This window comes from Moschus berezovskii, chromosome 9, assembly GCF_049115385.1.
Source record: "Moschus berezovskii isolate FMDL1 chromosome 9, NW_MosBer_1.0, whole genome shotgun sequence".
In the NCBI taxonomy this organism is placed as follows: Eukaryota; Metazoa; Chordata; class Mammalia; order Artiodactyla; family Moschidae; genus Moschus; species Moschus berezovskii.
The window spans coordinates 42,298,962-42,304,961 of NC_142468.1; positions in this window are offsets into that span (position 1 = coordinate 42,298,962).

The following is a 6,000-nucleotide window of genomic DNA, read 5'->3' on the forward strand; positions in this document are numbered from 1 at the left end:
AGATCATCAACTCCTTATAGCAAAATTCAGGCTTAAACTAAAGAAAGTGGGGAAAACCACTCAACCATTCAGATATGACCTAAATCAAATTCCTCTTGATTATACATGGGAGGTGATGAATAGATTCAAGGCCATCAGATCTGGTAGACAGAGTACCTGAAAACTATGGACAGACGTTCATAACATTGTATAGGAGGCAGTGACCAAACCATCCCAAAGGAAAAAATGCAAGAATGCAAAGTGGTTGTCTGAGGAGGCCTTACAAATAGCTGAGGAAAGAAGAGAAGGGAAAAACAAGGGAGAAAGGGAAAGGTATACCCAACTAAATGCAGAGTTCCAGAGAATAGCAAGGAGAGACGAGAAGGCCTCTTCAACGAACAATGCAAAGAAATAGAGGAAAACAATGGAAGGGGAATGACTAGATATCTCTTCAAGAAAACTGGAGATATTAAGGGAACATTTCACACAAAGATGGGCACAATAAAGGACAGAAACAGTAAACACCTAATAGAAACAGAAGAGATCAAGAGGAGATGGCAAGAATACACAGAAAAACTGTACAAAAAAGATCTTAATGACCCAGGTAACCACAATGGTGTGGTCACTCACCTAGAGTCAGACATTCTTGATTGTGAAGTCAAGTGGGCCTCAGGAAGCACTGCTGCCAATAAAGCTAGTGGAAGTAATGGAATTTCAGCAGAGTTATTTAAAATCCTAAAAGATGATGTTATTAAAGTGCTGCATTCAATATGTCAACAAATTTGGAAAAACCAGCAGTGGTCACAGGACTGGAAAAGGTCCATCTTCATCCCAGTTTCCAAGAAGGGCAGTACTAAAGAATGTTCAAACTATCAGAAAATGGCATTCACTTCTCATATGAGTAAGGTTATGCTCAAAATCCTTCGAGATAGGCTTCAGCAGTACTTGAATTGAGAACTTCCAAATGTACAAACAAGGTATAGAAAAGGCAGAGGAACCAGAGATCAAATTGACAACATTCGTTGGATCATAGAGAAAGCAAGGGAATTCCAGAAAACATCTACTTCTGTTTCATTGACTAAGCTAAAGCATTTGGCTGTGCGGATCATAACAAACTGTGGAAAACTCTTAAAGAGATGGGAATATCAGACCATAATACCTGTCTGAGAAAACTGTATGCAGGTCAAGAAGCAAAAGTTAGAACTTTATATGGAACAACTGACTGGTTCAAAATTGAGAAAGAAGTACAATAAGGCTCTTTACTGTCACCCTGTTTATTTAACTCATGCTGAGCACATCATGCAAAATGCTGGGTTGGATGAGTTACAAGCTGGAATCAAGATTGTGGGGAGAAATATCAACAACCTCAGATATACAGATGATACCACTCTATTGACAGAAAGCAAAGAGGAACGAAAGAGTCTTGATGAGGGTGAAAGAGGAAAGTGAAAAAGCCAGTTTAAAACTCAATTTTAGAAACAACTAAGATCATGGCATCTGGTCCCATCACTTCATGGCAAATAGAAGGGGAAAAGATAGAAGCAGTGACAGATTTCCTCTTCTTGGGCTCAAATCACTGTGGATGGTGACTGCAGCCATGAAATTAAAAGACAATTGCTTCTGGGAAGGAAAGTTATGACAAACCTAGGCAGTATATTAAAAGGCAAGGGCATCACTTTGGTGACAAAGGTATAGTCAAGGCTATGGTCTTTCCAGTAGTCACGTATGGATATGAGAATTGGACCATAAAGAAGGCTGAGAGCCGAAGAATTGATGCATTTGAACAGTGGTGCTGGAGAAGACTCATGAGAGACCCTTGGACAGCAAGGAGATCAAACCAGTCAATCCTAAAGGCACCCTGAATATTCATGGGAAGAACTAAAGCTGAAGCTGAGGCTCCAATAAACTTTGGCCATCTAATGCAAAAGAGCCGACTCACTGGAAAAGACTCTGATGCTGGGAAAGATTGAAGGCAGAAGGAGAAAAGGATGACAGAGGATGAGATGGTTGGATGGCATCAATGGACATAAACTTGGGCCAACTCCAGGAGATGGTGAGGGACAGGGAGGCCTGGCATGCTGCAGTCCATGGGATTGCAAAGAGTTGGACATGACTTGGTGACAGAACAACACCAACAACACGTGATCCTAGCAGATCAGCAGAAAAGTTGACCAGTGAATTCACAGAATAAATATATGGCTCAGTAGGTAAAGAGTACATCATGAGGAACGCTGTGCTGGAAGAAGCACAAGCTGGAATAAAGATTGCCGGGAGAAATATCAATAACCTCAGACATGCAGATGACACCACCCTTATGGCAGAAAGTGAAGAAGAACTGAAGAGCCTCTTGATGAAAGTGAAAGAGGAGAGTGGAAAACGTTGGCTTAAGGCTCAATATTCAGAAAACTAAGATCATAGCATCTGGTCCCATCACTTCATGGGAAATAGATGGGGAAACAGTGGAAACAGTGTCAGACTTTATTTTTTGGGCTCCAAAATCACTGCGGTTGCTGATTGCAGCCAGGAAATTAAAAGACACTTACTTCCTTGGAAGGAAAGTTATGACCAACCTAGACAGCATATTAAAAAGCAGAGACATTACTTTGCCAACAAAGGTCCATCTAGTCAAGGCTATGGTTTTTCCCGTGGTCATGTATGGATGTGAGAGTTGAACTGTGAAGAAAGCTGATCGCCAAAGAATTGATGCTTTTGAACTGTGGTGTTGGAGAAGACTCTTGAGAGTCCCTTGGACTGCAAGGAGATCCAACCAGTCCATCCTAAAGGAGATCAGTCCTGGGTGTTCATTGGAAGGACTGATGCTAAAGCTGAAACTCCAATACTTTGGCCACCTCATGAAAAGAGTTGACTCATTGGAAAAGACTCTGATGCTTGGAGGGATTGGGGGAAGGAGGAGACGGGGACAACAGAGAATGAGATGGCTGGATGGCATCACCGACTCGATGGACATGAGTTTGAGTGAACTCCGGGAGTTGGTGATGGACAGGGAGGCCTGGCGTGCTGTGATTCATGGGGTTGGAAAGAGTCGTACATGACTGAGAGACTGAACTGAACTGAACTGAGGTAAAGAATCTGCCTGCAGCACAGGAAACACAGGAGACAGACACAGGTTCGATCCCTGGGTCAGGAAGACCCCTGGGGAAGGAAATGGCAACCCACTCTGGTATTCTTGCCTGGAAAATGCCATGGACAGATGAGCCTGGTGGGCTACAGTCCAAAGGGTCACAAAGAGTCGGACACAATGGAGAAACTAAGCATGCACACACACACACACACACACACATAATTTTTATTATAATTTTATGCCACTTAATTTTTAGGACAGTCTAGTAAACAGGGATAGATTACTAATACAAACTTGAGGGGAAATATTTCTGTCTCAGTTTTATAGATGAATAAAATCACATTCAGAAATGTGAGAAATTTGCTTATTTTCATAGAACTAGAACTAGAATCAGGGCTGGATTCTTTGACAACAAGTTAAGGGTACTTTTCATTTCATCACTTCATCCATCTGTCACAAAATCTCAGTTAAATCTTTGTGGTAGACTGGAGCCACTCCCTGTATCCATTAAACTTCCCTGATGTCTTCTGGGAAGCCAAGGTTTCATCCACAGAGCTTCACTGCAATCTGAACCTATTGCATCCTATTTGAGAGCTCCATTTACTCCATGCAGCAGTCACTAAGATCTCCAAGGAAGTGAAAGGATACTAAGAGATACTATAGTCAACTTTCCTGCCTCTCTGCTTCCATTTCTAGCTCCTCACATCCCCATCACATAGAACAATTCCGTGTGCATAACAGGGACTCAAAGAGTATTTGTTGAATGAACAAACAGATGCATTAACTTACTTTCAAGATGGTGATATGATGGCTACTTCAAAACCTCACCTCAGGCTTCTTTATCACTCTGTGTGTTAAGGAAAGACCTAAACCCTCCAGCCATAGAAAGAGTAACATTGCCTGGTTGTGCTTCTGTGTCCATCACTCCCTCTTGGGACCTGATATGAATGAATGGGTCGTGGCTTAAAAAAGAACTAAAGGTAGAATTAAGTTGCCTTCTCCTATCTGTGAAACAGAGACACAATCACGAATGTAGAGAATAGACTGGTGGTTGCCAGTGGGGAGAGAGGTGGGAAAGGGAAGGATTGGGAGTTTGGGATTAGCAGATGGAAACTAGTCCTTCTTACTAGCAGAGTACCTCCATGTGCTATCCCCCCACTTTTTAAAATTATTGTTTATTTATTCACTTAACCATTTTAATTGAAAGCCAGGCACTGTGTGCCAGACGTTATGTCAGAAAATAAGGATTCAACTATGACGGAGATGCCCTTTCTGTCTAGAGGAATTACAAGATCTAGGGCACAGGAAGAGGGCTTTATAGTGACAACGACCATTGATTAAGCTTTGGTTGTGCAGGTACTGTGTTAAGTGGAAGGTTAGTAATGTTCTTCTCACTTAGCATTTTAGATAGTTTAGAGTTTAATTGAGAACAGTCTAAAATTATAAAACCAATGTCTCTTTTATTTGTACATGTTTGTGTCCGTATTTATAGTCAGGATCCTAAGACATTCCCACTTCACTGTAAAATTATTGAGAGAGGGGGAAGGTGAAAAAAAAAGAAACAGGTAAAAATTTTGCATGCTAGAGAAGGAACAGAATTTTTCATTGTAATTGTTGTATACATAAAACTGCCATAATCTGTAAACCAACTATGCTTCAATAAAAAAATAAAATTTTTTTCATTTTAATCATTTTCAGAAGTTTTGTTTGTTGTAGAAATTCTTTAGCCACTAAAGAAAAGGGTTCTTTTAAAAAGTATTTTCCCTTAATCCCATCACCCTAACACAATAATTTATATTTCTTCAGTTCCCCTCCAGTCTTTGACCATATGGTGTATTTTAACATAGTAGAACCAAGGTGTGCATGCTTAATACTCAGCATTTACCCTTTGCATTTTGCAGATGGGGTCCCTGGGTGAGGTTTGCCTAGCTGTACTTCTGGCAGAAAGCATGTACAACTGTTAAATTATGTTATTGAAATAACTTTCATTACCTCAATCCCCCAAAGCAAACAGTTCCTCTCCACCCAAAACAAAACCTCTGGTTCCCAGACTTCATTTCATTTGTGTTTTCCATGAGTTCTGTGACCCACCCTGGTATTCCCTGTCATTTTTTCTACCAGACATAACAGATACCAGCCCAACAACAGAAGGGAATAAAGAAAAGGCCTGGACAGCAAGAAAGGACATAACATTGTATCCATCTCAAATTAAAAACACATTCCCTCTCAGCTCCATTCAACAGTATTTACTAAACACCAGCTCTGTGCTCCAGACCATGATAGACTCTGCAGAAGCTACCAGAAAGTGTCAGAACTGTGTCCTCCCTGAAGGGCTACACCCTCTCTCAGGAGGGAGGAATTGAGTGCCTGTAGCAGGGGTCAGCGAACTTCCTACAAAGTGACAGATACTAAATATTTTAAGCTTTTGTGGGCCGAGAGGCAAAAGAAAGCAAATTTCCGCAAGCATTTTATTGACCAAAATAAAACTTTATGGACTTTGAATTTGAATTTCATATCATTCTTGCATGAAACAAAATACTATCCTTCAAGCTTTCTCAACAATTTAAAAATGCAATAACAACTCTGCTAGTGCAAGTCATATAAAAACAGACACTGGGGACATACTTGCTGCACAAGCCATAGTTTGCCAACCCCTGATGAATAAGATAAAAGCACGCAGAGAAAGTGGCCCCAGCCATTAGTCTTCAAAAATGAGTGGCACCAAAACAGGAGTCCAGAGAGGAGGGAAGTGGGGTGGGGTGGTCCAGTCAGGAAGCCTTAGTGGAAGAGACAAAATCTGAGCATAGCCTTGAAGGGAGGGTAGGATTTGGCTGCATAGAACTGTCTGGGTAGAACATTCCAGAAGGAAGCAATGAGCATGAGGCAAAGGCACAGAGGGAGGAAAGATCATGGGCCAAAGGGGACATAGGAGGTGTTTC